This window comes from Scyliorhinus torazame, chromosome 24 (assembly GCF_047496885.1).
Source record: "Scyliorhinus torazame isolate Kashiwa2021f chromosome 24, sScyTor2.1, whole genome shotgun sequence".
Classification (NCBI taxonomy): Eukaryota; Metazoa; Chordata; class Chondrichthyes; order Carcharhiniformes; family Scyliorhinidae; genus Scyliorhinus; species Scyliorhinus torazame.
In genome coordinates, this window is record NC_092730.1 from 45,328,965 (window position 1) to 45,346,405 (window position 17,441).

At 45.3% G+C, this 17,441-nt stretch overlaps 1 non-coding gene across 1 annotated transcript; it reads left to right on the plus strand.

Moving 5' to 3' along the window:
- The first annotated feature begins 10,352 nt into the window (after positions 1 to 10,352).
- On the plus strand, positions 10,353 to 10,420 carry trnas-uga (transfer RNA serine (anticodon UGA)). The gene has a single exon. It is a non-coding gene; the product is annotated as a tRNA-Ser (tRNA).
- The last annotated feature ends 7,021 nt before the right edge of the window (positions 10,421 to 17,441 follow it).

The following is a 17,441-nucleotide window of genomic DNA, read 5'->3' on the forward strand; positions in this document are numbered from 1 at the left end:
GAGACAGCATGACACAGTGCAACATTGTAAAGCTCACACATAGGGAACCACGGAGAAAATGCTTTAAAGTCTCAGCAGGCCAGGCAGCATCTGGAGGGAGAGAAATGAGCTAACGTTTCTAGTCCACGTGACAATTTGTCAAAGCTGCACGGGAAACGTTATCCAGTAGTACTCCACAGAGGGGCAATATTGATATATAACGATATCCAGTAATACCTCACAGTGAGGCAATAAGGAAATAAGGTTTATCGAGCAATAAATCACAATAGAAACCGAGTTCCCAACTTCCCCTCTCGGACGCATGTGAACAATCGAACCAGCCACACTATTTATAAGTTGAGAAGACGAATTTTACACGGGGTCCTGGGATCAATATGAATTCCTCAACCAGAGTCAGTGAAGCAGATTATCGAGTCATTAACTGGGCTTTTGCCTGTGGGGTCTTGCTGTGCGTATTTAAGCAGGAATCCCATGACCTCAGGCCAACGCTTGTCCAATGATCTTCCTGAGGTTGAAAGTCTGTCTGGAGAAATTAAATCTCGTGGAGGAAAAGTGAATATCAGGAGAGAGATTCTAACCCACGTCTCCAAAAGAGACAGCGAGCTGAACGCAGCATCTTAGACCGCCTGGCCATCCTGATGCGTCGTCGTCAAAATTAAGCTCCGTGCACAAATCGACTTAAATTCAATCTTCATCGTCGTTTCATTTCAAACAAGACATGCGTTTCCTCCTTTTGAACCCCAGCCAGAGTCCTGTATCCGAGTGCTCCAAATATGGCCTTACCAAAGTTTTGTACAGCTGCATCATCACCACACGGCTCTTAAATGCAACCCCTCTGTTAATGAACGCTAGCACACCATTGGCCTTCTCCACAGCTCTATCCACTTGAGTGGCAACTTTCAAACATCTATGAACATAGCCCACAAGATCTCTCTGCTCCTCCACATTGCCAAGAACCCTACCGTTAACCCATTAATCCGCATTCATATTTGTCCTTCCAAAATGGACAACCTCACACTTTTCAGGATTAAACTCCATCTGCCACTTCTCAGCCCAGCTCTGCATCCTATCTATGTCTCTTTGCAACCGACAATAGCCCTCCTCACTATCCATAGCTCCACCAATCTTCGTATCGTCTGCAAATTTACTGACCCACCCTTCAATTCCCTCATCCAAGTCATTATTGAAAATCACAAACAGCAGAGGACCCAGAACTGATCCCTGCGGTACGCCACTGGTAACTGGGATCCAGGCTGAATATTTGCTATCCATCACCACTCTCTGACTTCTATCGGTTAGCCAGTTCGTTATCTAACAGGCCAAATGTCCCACTATCCCATGCCTCCTTACTTTCTGCATAAGCCTACCATGGGGATCATTATCAAATGCCTTAGTAAAATCCATGTACACTACATCCACTTCTTTACCTTCATCCACATGCTTCATCACCTCCTCAAAGAATTCAATAAGACTTGTTAGGCAAGACCTACCTCTCACAAATCCATGCTGACTATCTCTAATCAAGCAGTGTCTTTCTAGATACTCAGAAATCCTATCGCTCAGTGCCCTTTCCATTACTTTTGCCTACCACCGAAGTAAGACTAACTGGACTGTAATTTCCAGGGTTATCCCTATTCCCTTTTTTGAACAGGAGAACGACATTCGCCACTCCCCAATCCCCTGGTACCACCCCTGCTGACAGTAAGGACGAAAAGATCATTGCCGACGGCTCTGCAATTTCATCTCTTGCTTCCCATAGAATTCTTGTATATATTCCGTCAGGCCCGGAGGACTTGTCTATCCTCAACTTTTACAAAATGCCCAACACATCTTCCTTCCAAACAAGTATTTCCTCGAGCTTACTGTTTCACACTATCCTCTCCAACAATGTGGCCCCTCTCATTTGTAAATACTGAAGAAAAGAACTCGTTCAAGACCTCTCCTATCTCTTCAGACACAATACACAATCTCCCGCTACTGTCCTTGATGGGACCTACCCTCGCTCTAGTCATTCTCATATTTCTCACATATGTGTAAAAGGCCTTGGGATTTACCTGGATCCTACCCGCCAAAGATTTTCCTTGCCTCTCTTAGCTCTCCGAATCCCTTTCTTCAGTTCCCTCCTGGTTATCTTGTATCCCTCCAGCGCCCTGACTGAAATTTGTTTCCTCAGCCTTACAGATGTCTCCTTCTTCCTCTTAACAAGACATTCAACCTCTCTTGTCAACCATGGTTCCCTCACTCGACCATCTCTTCCCTGCCTGGCAGGGACATACATATCAAGGACACGTAGTACCTATTCCTTGAACAAGTTTCACATTTCACTTGTGTCCTTCCCTGCCAGCCTATGTTCCCAACTTATGCACTTCAATGCTTGCCTGACAACATCGTATTTACCCTTCCCCCAATTGTAAACCTTGCCCTGTTGCACGCATCTATCCCTCTCCATTACTAAAGTGAAAGTCACAGAATTGTGGTCACTATCTCCAAAATGCTCCCCCACTAACAAATCTATCGCTTGCCTTGGTTCATTACCAAGTACCAAATCCAATATGGCCTCCCCACTGGTCGGACAATCTACATACTGTGTTGGAAAAGCTTCCTGGACACACTGCACAAACTGTGGAGAAGATACTGCGTGATAGGATCTATTCACATTTGGAAGAAAATAGACTTATCAGTGATAGGCAGCATGGTTTTGTGCAGGGAAGGTCATAACTTAGAAACCTAATAGAATTCTTTGAGGAAGTGACAACGTTAATTGATGAGGGAAGGGCTGTAGATGTCATATACATGGACTTCAGTAAGGCGTTTGATAAAGTTTCCCATGGCAGGTTGCTGGAAAAAGTGAAGTCGTATGGGGTTCAGGCTGTACTAGCTAGATGGATAAAGAACTGGCTGGGCAACAGGAGACAGAGAGTAGTGGTGGAAGGGAGTGTCTCAAAACGGAGAAAGGTGACTAGTGGTGTTCCACAGGGATCCGTGCTCGGAGCACTGTTGTTTGTGATATACATAAATGATCTGGACGAAGGAATAGGTGGTTTGATTAGCAAGTTTGCAGATGATATTAAGATTGGTGGAGTTGCAGATACCGTGGAGGACTGTCAGAGAATACCGGGAAATATAAATAGATTGGAGAGTTGGGCAGAGAAATGGCAGGTGGAGTTCAATCCAGGCAAATGCGAGGTGATGCATTTTGGAAGATCTAATTCAAGAGCGGACTTTACGGTCAATGGAAGAGTCCTGGGGAAAATTGATGTACAGAGAGATCTGGGAGTTCAGGTCCATTGTACCCTGAAGGTGGCAACGCAGGTCGATAGAGTGGTCAAAAAAGCATACAGCATGCTTGCCTTCATCGGACGGGGTATTGAGTACAAGAGTCGGCAGGTCATGTAACAGTTGTCTAGAACTTTGGTCAGGCCACAGTTGGAATACTGCGTGCAGTTCTGGTCGCCACATTACCAGAAGGATGTGGATGATTTAGAGATGGTGCAGAGGAGGTTCACCAGGATGTTGCCTGGTATGGAGGGTGCTAGCTATGAAGGAAGGTTGAGTAGATTAGGATTGTTTTCATTGGAAAGACGGAGGTTGAAGGGGGATCTGATTGAGGTCTACATAATTATGAGAGGTATATACAGGGTGGATAGCAACAAGCTTTTTCCAAGAGTGGGGGTATCAATTACAAGGGGTCACGATTTCAAGGTGAGAGGTGGAAAGTTTAAGGGAGGTGTGCGTGGAAAGTATTTTACGCAGAGGGTGGTGGGTGCCTGGAATGCTTTGCCAGCGGAGCTGGTAGAGGCGGGCACGATAGCGTCATTTAAGATGCATCTAGACAGATATATGAACGGGCGGGGAACAGAGGGAAGTAGATCCTTGGAAAATAGGCGACAGGTTTTGGTGAAGGATCTGGATCGGCGCAGGCTGGGAGGGCCGAAGGGCCTGTTCCTGTGCTGTAATTTTCTTTGCTCTTTGTTCTTTGTAAAGAGTTTCCACTCAATGTTTGGGAAGTTGAAGTCACCCATGACTACTACCCTGTGATTTCTGCACCTTTCCAAAATCTGTTTCCCAATCTGTTCCTCCACATCTCTGCTAATATTTGGGCCCACAGAAAACTCCCAACAAGGTGACCGCTCCTTTCGTATTTCTGACTTCAACCCATACTACCTCAGTAGGCAGATCCTCCTCGAACTGTCTGTCTGCAGCTGTTATACTATCTCTAATTAGCAATGCCACCCCCCCCCCCCACCACCTCTTTTACCACCCTTCCTAATCGTATTGAAATATCTATAACCAGGGACCTCCAACAACCATTTCTGCCCCTCTTCTATCCAAGTTTCTGTGATGGCCACCACATCGTAGTCCCACGTACCGATCCATGCCTTAAGTTCACCCACCTTATTCCTGATGCTTCTTGCGTTGAGGTATACACACTTCAACCCATCTCCGTGCCTGCAAGTACTCTCCTTTGTCAGTGTTACCTTCCCCACTGCCTCATTACACGCTTTGGCGTTCTGAATATCGGCTACCTTAGTTGCTGGACTACAAATCCGGTTCCCATTCCCCTGCCAAATTAGTTTATACCCTCCCGAAGATTACTAGAAAACCTCCCTCCCAGGATATTGGTGCCCCTCTGGTTCAGATGCAACCCATCCTGCTTGTACAGGTCCCACCTCCCCCAGAATGCACTCCAATTATCCAAATACCTGAAGCCCTCCCTCCTACACCATCCCTGCAGCCACGTGTTTAACTGCACTCTCTCCCTATTCCTAGCCTCGCTATCACGTGGCACCGGCAACAAACCAGAGATGACAACTCTGTCTGTTCTGGCTTTTAATTTCCAGCCTAACTCCGTTTATTACCTCCACACCCTTTTTCCGACCTACCTCGTTGATCGCAATGTGCACCACGACTTCTGGCTGCTCACTCTCCCCCTTAAGGATCCTGAAGACACGATACGAGACATCCCTGGCACAGGCACCCGGAAAGCAACATACCTTCTGGGAGTCTCGCTCGCGACCACTGAATCTCCTATCTATTCCCTTAACCATTGAATCTCCTATTACGATTACTTTTCTCTTCTCCCCCCTCCCTTCTGAGCCCCAGACCCAGACTCAGTGCCAGAGAGCTGGCCGCTAAGGCCTTCCCCCGGTAGGTCACCCCCCCCCCCCCCAACAGCATCCAAAACGGTATACTTGTTTTGAAGAGGAACGGCCACGAGGGATCCCTGCACTGTCTGCCTGTTTGTTTTCTTTCCCCTGACTGTAATCCAGCTACTCTTGTCCTGCACCTTGGGTGTGCTTACCTCCCTGTAACTATTCTCTATAACCCCCTCTGCCTCGCGGATGATCCGAAGTTCATCCAGCTCCAGCTCCAGTTCCCTAACACGGTCTCTGAGGAGCTGAAGTTGGGTGCACTTCCCTCAGGTACAGTCAGCGTGGACACCGTATCCCTCACCACCCACATCCTACAGGATGAGCATGTAACTGCCCTAGCCTCCAACCCTTCTTATCTTACAGAATATAGCTGCCCTGTGGATCAACTGGACTTCCGGCCTCTGACTCTGCTCCCAGTCAGCTGCACACTATATAAACTCCTGGTTCCGTTCTCGCTCTTTGCTGAAATGAAATTAAAGGAGCACCTTACTAACTCCTCACCTAACTCCCTCAGTCACCAAACACTCACTGTAGCAGTCAAATGCACCAAATTCATCACTCAGAGGAAACAAAGTGTGCACTGTAGCTGGATCACTTTTATACCGTGAATCTAGCCTCTGGAGACTGGCCTAATCCAATTAGCTAATTAATAAGCTCCAGCTGCAAGTACCTACAAGTAGAACCTTTGTTTAAAGCTTGATGAAAATTCACCTTCTCAACCAAACAGGAACTTTTAGGTTAATTAACTAAATAAAAGAAAGACTAGACTTTAGATCAAAATTAACCCTTATACACCCTCAGTCACGAAACTCTCACTATAGCACGCAAATGCACCAAATTCAGAACTCAGTGAAGAACGCCTCCAGTGGACAAACAGGAGGAACTTCATTCAGTGGAGGCAGCAGTGGAGGATTCTGGAAGAGGTCAACTGAGTCACCTCGACTGTACTGTGGGCAACCGAAGAACAGGTGTCAAGGAGCGGTTAAGCGCCAAACACGTCCCTCCCTACTTTTCCTCAAAACTGCTCCCGCGTTCAGTCAATGGTACCATATCGATCGCACAGATGTTAAAAAGTGCTTTGCAGGGTTCGTCCGGGATTGGAACCCGGGACCTCTGGTATTTTATCGCAGCAGAATTTCCTACGTGAGAATCGCCAAAGCGAGAATCATACCCTTAGACAAACGAGCCACCTTCTGATCAACGTCCCGCTGAAACAATCTTACCATTACTTCCCAACCGAAGCTTATTTTATTAACTCAATGGGCTTCTTAATTCCTGTTGAATTTGGTTTGGTTGTTAAAGTAAAATCCAAATAAACTATTTTTTGTCCCTTGCTTATCTTATCGGGATCATTAGGTCAATTTGGTTCTTTCTGGTTTGTTGGCCTCCACTGCGAACAGAACAATAGACATCCGGGACCAATCTTTATAAATAGAAGCGTCGAGCACATTCTTCATAATGCAGATTCTTCATAAAATCCTGAAAGAGAATTGGAAAATGTTGGATTACTCGGCTGGTCTGGCAACATCTGTGGAGAGAGAAAGAGAGTTACAGTTCCGAGTCAAGTATGACCCTGCTTCTCATACTCTGTTTCCCTCTCTACAGATGCTGCCAGGCCTACTGGGATTTTCCAGCATTTTCTATTTTTATCACGGGACTACCGCCAGCTCTCGGCGACCAACGTGGACACCGTGGGCAAAATGGATTTCGCCTGATCTGTAACTATTCAATGATTCTCTAAACGAGAGTGTAAGATCTGATCAAAGTGAAGTATCCAATTGGAGAGTTGCATCCTGGAGATTGGAATCTGTCTCCACAGCTGCTTCCGGTGCTGCTTTCACAGACAAGTAGCCGAAGAACCCCTCCAGTGGACAAACATGAGGAAATTCATCCAGTGGAAGCGGCAGAGGAGGATTCTGGAAGAGGTCAACTGGGTCACCTCGACTGTACTGTTGGCAGCCGAAGAACTGGCGTAAAGAAGTGGTTAAGCTCTAAACATGACCCTCGCTCCCTCCCTCCCTTTCCTCCAAACTACTCCCGATTTCAGTCAATGGCACCATATCGATCGTACAGATTTAAAAAAGTTATTTGCACAGTCCGCAATCTGAACCCGGGATCTCTCTCATTTTATGGCAGCAGAAGATCCTAACCGAGAATCATACCACTAGACCAACGAGCCAGCCGGTGGTCAGCGTGCCGCTGACACCATTTTACCATTACCTCCCAAGCAAAATTTATTTTATCAACTCAATGGGCTTTTTAATTCCTGTTCAATTTGGTTTGGTTGTTAAAGTAAAATCGAAAGAAACTCTTTTTTGTCCCTTGCTTTTCTTATCGGGGTCATTGGGTCAATTTGGTTCTTTCTGGTTTGTTGGCCTCCGCTGCGAACAGAACAATAGACATCCGGGACCAATCTTTATAAATAGAAGCGTCGAGCACAAGGGCAATGCCGTTATGGAGATTCTTCATAAAATCCTGAAAGAGAAATATAACATGTTGGATAACTCGGCTGGTCTGGCAACATCTGTGGAGAGAGAAAGTTACAGTTCCGAGTCCAGTATGACATTGCCTCCCATTCTCGGTTTCCCTCTCAGTCAATGTCTGGTACTGTATGTGAGGGTGGGATTCAGTCTCTATCAGACATTGGTACTGAATGTCAGTGTGGAAATCTTTCTGTATTTATCAATCACAATTCTTGTTTGGGAAACGTGAGATGAATACGTAACATCCGCATGGCTGTAAGAGATAGAGAAAGTCACACAGAAAGAGACTATCAGGATACACACAGTGACACACAGAAAAGGTTCAGTGCAAACCAGCAAGATACTGAGATGGAGAAATTGGGTATTTAGGAAAATGTGTTTTCTGCTGCACACAGAGAGGCCCTGTTTGTAAATGTATATCCTGCTGTGTAACCGTGCTCTCTGATGTGTAACTGAGCTCTCAGCCGTGTAACTGAGCTCTCTGCTGTGTGACTGTTCTCTCTGTCGTGGAACAATGACTCTGCCGGTGACAGATCTGCACTGCACTGCACTAATTGGAGGGCTGTGACCAGTGGTGTTCCACAGGGATCAGTGCTGGGACCTTTGCTCTTTGTAGTATATATAAATGATTTGGAGGAAAATGTAACTGGTCTGTTGAGTAAGTTTGCAGACGACACAAAGGTGGGTGGAATTGCGGATAGCGATGAGGACTGTCAGAGGATACAGCAGGATTTAGATTGTTTGGAAACTTGGGCGGAGAGATTGCAGATGGAGTTTAATCCGGACAAATGTGAGGTAATGCATTTTGGAAGGTCTAATGCAGGTAGGGAATATACAGTGAATGGTAGAACCCTCAAGAGTATTGAAAGTCAAAGAGATCTAGGAGTACAGGTCTACAGGTCATTGAAAAGGGCAACACAGGTGGAGAAGGTAGTCAAGAAGGCATACGGCATGCTTGCCTTCATTGGCCGGGACATTGAGTATAAGAATTGGCAAGTCATGTTGCAGCTGTATAGAACCTTAGTTAGGCCACACTTGGAGTATAGTGTTCAATTCTGGTCGCCACACTACCAGAAGGATGTGGAGGCTTTAGAGAGGGTGCAGAAGATATTTACCAGAATGTTGCCTGGTATGGAGGGCATTAGCTATGAGGAGCGATTGAATAAACTCGGTTTGTTCTCACTGGAACGAAGGTGGTTGAGGGGAGACCTGATAGAGGTCTATAAAATTATGAGGGGCACAGACAGAGTGGATAGTCAGAGGCTTTTCCCCAGGGTAGAGGGGTCAATTACTAGGTTTAAGGTGAGAGGGGCAACGTTTAGAGTAGATGCACGAGGCAAGTTTTTTACGCAGAGAGTAGTGGGTGCCTGGAACTCGCTACCGGAGGAGGTGGTGGAAGCAGGGACGATAGTGACATTTAAGGGGCATCTTGACAAATACATGAATAGGATGGGAATAGAGGGATACGGACCCAGGAAGTGTAGAAGATTGTAGTTTAGTCGGGCAGCAAGGTCGGCACAGGCTTGGAGGGCCGGTTCCTGTGCTGTACATTTCTTTGTTCTTTGGTTGTGTCAAATCATTCCCTATTGTGTAAATGTGTTCCCGGTTGTGGAAATCGATCCGTCTGAAGCAGAACCTTTCTGCGCCATTACGGAGACGAAATTTCAATTCCAGATTTATTCAATCTTGTCACCAAGGGTTAGTTCACACCCCTGGATTCCCAGTCAAGCGACATAGTATTATGAAGACAGTTAATTCAGCATGAATATTTGAAGATACTAATATGGAAGCGCCCAACGTGGGGCTCGAACCCACGATCCTGAAATTAAAAGTACCATGCTCTACCGACTGAGCGAGCCGGGATGGTGCTGCCCTATTGATTAAACCTCTTCTTGCAGAGTAGCGGCGGTGCTCATTCGGAGGGTCAGTGTTGACTCGTTGGGTCGAATGGCCTCCTTCTGCGCTGGAGATTTTACGATTGGATGATACAAGGAGGTTGATGCGGTGGAGTCCTTCTGCCATACCGCCCACTCCTGACACCATGTAAAAATGCTGGTCTCTCAATGACTGGCGACCAAGGTCTTGTAATAACAAATAATTAAATTAATAATTGAGCAGCCCCTCCTGGATTGTGCTCTGGCCGCGATCCGGGGAGAACTGCTCGAATCCAGACACGTGATCATGTTAGTTGCGTCATCAGGTCATCACGTGACTATTCGGCCTGCACAGGTCTCCTTCTGTGCCGTAATTTCTAGATTCCATCATTTTAATTTTCTCCCAGACTGGGAAGCGTGGTCCTGTTCCATTTGAATTTCTAATATATTTCCAATGTAACTGATGTTGTTACACAAACTATTTAATCAGTGGAATTGTGCGTTTAGGGAGTTGAGATTTTCGAGTCTCTCAAGGCTTCTCTCCAAATCCAATGGCCATTTTCCACGAAGTTTCAACCCCACCTCACATAAACACTATTAGAACATAGAAAAATACAGCACAGAACAGGCCCTTCGGCCCACGATGTTGTGCCGAACCTTTTTCCTAGATTAATCATAGATTATCATTGAATTTACAGTGCAGAAGGAGGCCATTCGGCCCACCGTGTCTGCACCGGCCGACTATTGGTCGCTCGAATGGAATAACTTCCTGGAGTGATTCCAGGCTGGTTTTAGAATGTATTCCATCGACCAAATAACTAATGAATGACACAATGAACGCAGCTGCGATGGCCGAGTGGTTAAGGCGTTGGACTTGAAATCCAATGGGGTTCGAATCCTGCTCGCAGCGACTGTGATTCGAAATGTTTGCTCTACTCCCCGCACAAGCCGCTGACTCGAAAATTAATACGTTTTCCGATTGTTTGTAAATAAGCGGTTTCAACGTTAATCAAGTTCAGTCAGATATTTAACATTTTCGGGGGGGGGGGGGGGGGGGGGGACACTGAACGAAATATTCAGATGAATAAGGAACTCACACCCAAAACAGCAATCAGGAAATAATAAGGGAAGGGAAAGTCTGGGAACCAAGAGGTGAAGTAATCAGTGGGAAGCCTAGCTGCTTAGGAATACAAAAAAGCATGAAAAGACAAAACTCAGGAGAGGTTACGATAGTCCCCATCCCACAAAATATGACACAGTGTATGGAAAGGCTCAGTAAACCAAGGTCCACCACACTAAGAAAACAAAAAGGGACGGTCAATAGAGAATTAAAGGTGCTATATTTAAATGCGCGCAGTGTACGGAACAAGGTAGATGAGCTTGTGGCCCAGATTGTGACTGGCAGGTATGATGTGGTAGGCATCACAGAGACATGGTTGCAGGGGGTTCAGGACTGGCATTTAAACATCCAGGGATTCACAACCTATCGAAAAGACAGAGAGGTGGGCAGAGGGGGCGGGGTTGCCTTCTTAATTAGGAATGAAATTAAATCAATAGCACTAAATGACATAGGGTCAGATAATGTGGAGTCTGTGTGGGTAGAGTTGAGGAACCACAAAGGCAAAAAAACCATAATGGGATTATGTACAGGCCTCCTAACAGTGGTCAGGACCGGGGGCACAAAATGCACCACGAAATAGAAAGTGCATGTCAGAAAGGCAAGGTCACAGTGATCATGGGGGACTTCAATATGCAGGTGGACTGGGTAAATAATGCTGCCAGTGGACCCAAGGAAAGGGAATTCATTGAATGTTTACAGGAGGGCTTTTTGGAACAGCTTGTGATGGAGCCCACGAGGGAACAGGCCATTCTGGACTTAGTGTTATGTAATGAGCCAGACTTGATTAAAGATCTTAAAGTAAGGGAGCACTTAGGAGGCAGTGATCATAATATGGTAGAATTCAATCTCCAATTTGAAAGAAAGAAGGTAGAATCAGATGTAAAGGTGTTACAGTTAAAAAAAGGTAACTACAGGGGCATGAGGGAGGAACTGACGAAAATCGACTGGGAGCAGAGCCTAGTGGGAAAGACAGTAGAACAGCAATGGCAGGAGTTTCTGGGAGCAATTGAGGACACAGTGCAGAGGTTCATTCCAAAGAAAAGAAAGGTTATCAGAGAGGGGATTAGGCAGCCATGGCTGATAAAGGAAGTTAGGGAATGCATCAAAGCAAAAGAGAAAGCCTATAAATGTGGCAAAGAGTAGTGGGAAGTCAGAAGATTGGGAAGGCTAAAAAAACAAACAGAGGATAACAAAGAGAGAAATAAGGAAAGAGAGGATCAAATATGAAGGTAGGCTAGCCAGTAACATTAGGAATGATAGTGAAAGTTTCTTTAAATATATTAAAAACAAACGGGAGGCAAAACTTGACATTGGGCCGCTCCAAAATGACGCTTGTAATTTTGTGATGGGAGACAAGGAAATAGCTGAACAACTAAATAAGTACTTTACGTCAGTCTTCACAGTAGAAGACATGAGTAATATCCCACCAATCCCGGAGAGTCAGGGGGCAGAGTTGAATATGGTAGCCATCACAAAGGAGAAAGTGCTAGAGAAACTAAGAGGTCTAAAAATTGATAAATCTCCGGGCCCAGATGGACTACATCCTAGAGTTCTAAAGGAGACAGCTGAAGAAATAGTGGAGGCGTTAATTATGATCTTTCAAAAGTCACTGGAGTCCGGGAAAGTCCCAGAGGATTGGAAAATCGCTGTTGTAACCCCCCTGTTCAAGAAGGGAACAAGGAAAAAGATGGAAACTTATAGGCCAATTAGCCTAACCTCGGTTGTTGGCAAGATTCTAGAATCCATTGTTAAGGATGAGATTTCTAAATTCTTGGAAGTGCAGGGTCAGATTAGGACAAGTCAGCATGGATTTAGTAAGGGGAGGTCGTGCCTGACAAACCTGTTAGAGTTCTTTGAAGAGATAATAAATAGGTTAGACCAAGGAGAGCCAATGGATGTTATCTATCTTGACTTCCAAAAGGCCTTTGATAAGGTGCCTCACGGGAGACTGCTGAGTAAAATAAGGGCCCATGGTATTCGAGGCAAGGTACTAACATGGATTGACGATTGGCTGTCAGGCAGAAGGCAGAGAGTTGGGATAAAAGGTTATTTTTTGGAATGGCAACCGGTGACGAGTGGTGTCCCACAGGGTTCAGTGTTGGGGCCACAGCTGTTCTCTTTATATATTAACGATCTAGATGACGGGACTGGGGGCATTCTGGCTAAGTTTGCCGGTGATACAAAGATAGGTGGAGGGGCAGGTAGTATGGAGGAGGTGGGGAGGCTGCAGAAAGATTTAGACAGTTTAGGAGAGTGGTCCAAGAAATGGCTGATGAAATTCAACGTGGGCAAGTGCGAGGTCTTGCACTTTGGAAAAAACAATAGAGGCATGGACTATTTTCTAATACTGGCATTGGAGCGGGTCCAGCGGATATTCAAACGGATGATCCCAGGAATGGTAGGCCTAACATACGATGAACGTCTGAGGACCCTGGGATTACATTCATTGGAGTTTAGGAGGTTGAGGGGAGATCTAATAGAAACTTACAAGATAATGAATGCCTTAGATAGGGTGGATGTAGGGAAGTAGTTTCCATTAGCAGGGGAGACTAGGACCCGGTGGCACAGCCTTAGAATAAAAGGGAGTCACTTTAGAACAGAGATGAGGAGAAATTTCTTCAGCCAGAGAGTAGTGGGTCTGTGGAATTCATTGCCACAGAGGGCGGTGGAGGCCGGGACGTTGAGTGTCTTTAAGACAGAAGTTGATAAATTCTTGATTTCTCGAGGAATTAAGGGCTATGGAGAGAGAGCGGGTAAATGGAGTTGAAATCAGCCATGATTGAATGGTGGAGTGGACTCGATGGGCCGAATGGCCTTACTTCCGCTCCTATGTCTTATGGTCTTAATATTTCCTGCAACGTTTGGAAGGAGAAGCAGCAACGGCAGCGAATGGAAACGTGGTTTGGTTTCATTCAGCTGAATGTATTTCTGGGTAAAAAGATCGTGGCAGAAATCGAACATATTTTTAAAATATTTTCTTGTTCTCTTTCCTTTGCCTCTCTATCTGTTTCTTTGTTTCTTTCTCTCTCCCTCGCTCATTGTTTTTGTGCTTCTCCGAGGACTGACTGGATACACAGTGAAACTCAGCCCCATCTCATCCCAACTCTTTTGGACCAACACGTCCTGGTGATGGGCGGTCCTGAATCAGTGGAAGAATCGACAACCTATTCCAGAGTCAGATTCATTCCATATTTGTAATATACCAATCATTCTTCGGATTGTTACATATCTTCTGCAACAATCTGTCTTTGTATTCAGTTAAATCGCTTTGCGAGAGTCTCTGGGACTGTATGAGAGTCTGTCATTCATTCAATATCTTTCATTCTCTGAAAATCTGTGTTAAGGTTGAACTAAATCTGTAATGATCAATCTCTGATATTGTTATTGAGTGAATAAAATCATTATGTTGTTTGCTAGTTTCCGTTAAAACGTCTGCATATCAGAATCAGGACAAAACTTTCAGTGGCAGTGGGCATGCGCGTGTGTTGGGGGAGGTGCATTTCGACATTTGGGTGGTGAATGACTCTTTCTCTGTCAGCCCCTGCTGTGCACAGTAACAAGTCTGACAACACCAGGTTAAAGTCCAACAGGTGTGTTTCAAACACTAGCTTTCGGAGCACTGCTCGTTCCTCAGGTGAATGAAGAGGTATGTTTCGGATACATATATAGAGGCAATGTCAAAAATGCAAGACAATGCTTTGAATGCCAGCATTTGCAGGTAATTAAGTCTTTACAGGTCCAGAGATTAAATGAAAATGAAAAAGAAAATCGCTTATTGTCACAAGTAGGTTTCAAATTAAGCTATCGTGAAAAGCCACATTCCGTCGCCTGTTCGGGGAGGCTATTCCGGGAATTGAACCACGCTTCTGACCTGACTCGGTCGGCTTTTAAAGCCAGCGATTTAGCCCTGTGCTAAACCAGATAGGGGTAACCCCAGGTTAAAGAGGTGTGAATTGGCTCACACTAGGGCAGTTGGTAGGATTTCGCAAGCCCAGGCGAGATGGTGGGGGATAAATGTAATGCGACATGAATCCAAGGTCCCGGTTGAGGCCGTACTCATGTATGCGGAACTTGGCTAGAAGTTTCTGTTCGGCGATTTTCCTTGTCGCGCGTCCTGAAGGCCGCCTTGCAGAACGCTTACCCGGAGATCAGAGGCTCAATGCCCTTGACTGCTGAATTGTTCTCCTACGTGTTCTCTGGTGTGACATGTGAATATTCGATTTATTCTCTATCTGCAGACTCTGTTGCTTTGTGTGGCACAGGTCTCCCCAGACCAACGAGCCAGCCGCTGATTTGATCTCACTTGAAGCAACTTTTAATTGCGTCCAAAGCCCATCAGTTTCCCCACACAATTATAAATTAGAAATATGAAAGGACAATGTGACATTTATCTCTCTGTTCTGGAGCTGATCAGAAGCAGTGATGTCAGTTTGCACCACTCGCCAAGTCGGTCTGTGGATGCGCTTCGCCAATCACGTGGGTAATGTAACTCTGCCAGCCAGTGGGTTCATTTGGCATTTTAGGAGAAATTCGAAGCCATCATGACTTCATCAGTGGCCTCATGGTTAAGGTGTGAGTGATGTTAATCATGATGTGATCAAATGAGTGTCTGTTTCAGTCTTTCCGCAGGGAGTTTTCATGCTGAGGAGAAACATGTTGGACATGGTCTGGGAATGTTTCACTCCGGTCCATTCCCAACATATCCTGCCCTGATGGGATGGGCTTTTCCTTCCAATCGTTGCAGAACACTTTTTAAATATTGATTAATATTCGTTAATTATCATGTATTAAGTATTGTTTCATATGTTTAGTGTAGTTTATTTAAAAATACTAATTACCAGACGCGATAAATTTTTACTTTCATTCCCGAAACAGCCAAATTGGGTGAAAACCATCAATGAGATGCAAAGGGAGCCCCGGTCATTTGTGTTGCCAGTGGTTTGTTTGTGGAGCTGAGTAAATATCCCGGAGCAGAGCGGCTGCGAGCGGGGTTCGAACCTCCGCGGGGATACAATAATGTGCGTTTGCCGTTTGTGTCCACACATTTGGCGAGGAATGGAGCTGCTGCTGCCCGGGGAGCTGGACAAGCAAGAAGCACAGATATTGACCAACTGCACCCGCTCCAAATAGATTACCCAAACTACTGGACAAAACAAAAACAAGCACAACTGATCTTTTCAGAAACTATGTCAGTCTCTACGAAAACAATATGCCAACACCGCTTCAAGATTCGATTTGCTGTAAGAATTCACTATGAACTGTCTCAATGTCAGCCGTAATTCCTTACCAGCTCTCAGATAGAAGCTGGCTGTTTAGAAGTTTCCTTCACTTTTCTAGGTCCGGCTCAGTAAAAATCAATCACACCCCCATGATCTGCTTTTCTCCTGTTCTCAGACACATCCACTTTGTACAAGTGCGCACGAAATGATTTGCAGAGTAAGAGTCAGACTCGTTAGCTCTCGATCCCTTTATCCCAGAGCCACCTCACAACCAGGAATGGAACTTCTTACAGAGCAAGAATGGAATAGTTTGTCGATTCTTCTACTGATTCACGGCCGTCCATCACCAGGACGTATTCGTCCAAAAGAGTTGGGATGAGATGGGGCTGAGTTTCACTGTGGATCCAATCAGTCCCCGGAGAAGCACAAAAACAGTGAGTGAGGGAGAGAGAAAGAAACATATAGAGAGACAACAGAAAGAGAACAAGAAAACATTTTTTTAAAATGTTCCATTTCTGCCACGATCTTTTTACACAGAAATACATTCAGCTGAATGAAACCAAACCACGTTTCCATTCGCTGCCGTTGCTGCTTCTCCTTCCGAACGTTGCAGGAAACGTTATTATTTATTGATTGTTGCTTTGAGTGTGAACTCCTCATTTATCTTTATGTTTCGTTTAGTTTCCAAAAAGAACGTTTTTCGAAAAAACTGAATTCGATAAATGTTAATACCGTTAACAGACATCCAACCGAAATTCCGATTCATTGTCGAGCCGGCAGCTTCCCCGGGGAGTTGAACAAACATTTCGAATCACAGTCGAATCTGCGGGGGGGGGAAACGCTATTGGATTTGAAGTCCAACGACTTGACAACTCGGCCATCAAAGCTGCATCATTCAACAGTAATTTGGTCGATAGAATACATTCGAAAGCCGGCCTTGGATCACTCCAGGAAGTCATTGCATTCAAGCGATCAAAGCGTCCGGGGTTTATGTGAGGAGGGGTTGAATCTTGTGGAAAATAACCATTCGATTTGGAAAGAAGCCTTCAGATATTCGAAAATCTGAGTTCCCTAAACGCACAATTCCACTGATTAAATAGTTTGTGTAACAACATCAGTTACATTGGAAAAATATAAGAAATTCATGTTCCTTTTCAAATGCAGCAGCACTAAACTTCCCAGTCTGGATGAAAATTAAAATGATGAATCTAGAAATTAGAGCACCGAGGGAGACCAGTGGAGACCGAATGGTCACGTGATGACGCAACTAAAATGATCACGTGTCTGGATTCCTGCAATTCTCCCCGGATCGCGGTCAGAGCACAAGCCAGGAGGAGCAGCTCAATTATTAAATCAATTATTTTTTTATTACAACTCCTTGGTTTCCAGTGATTCAAAGACAACCATTTCTATATGGTGTCAGGAGTGGACATTATAGCAGAAGCATTTGAACGCATCAACCTCCTTGCTTCATAGAATCGTAGATTCTCCAGCGCAGAAAGCCATTCGGCCCAACAAGTCATTCCTTACCCTCCGAATGAGCACCGCAGCCACTCTCCGCAAGAAGATGTTTCATGGGCAATGCAGCACCA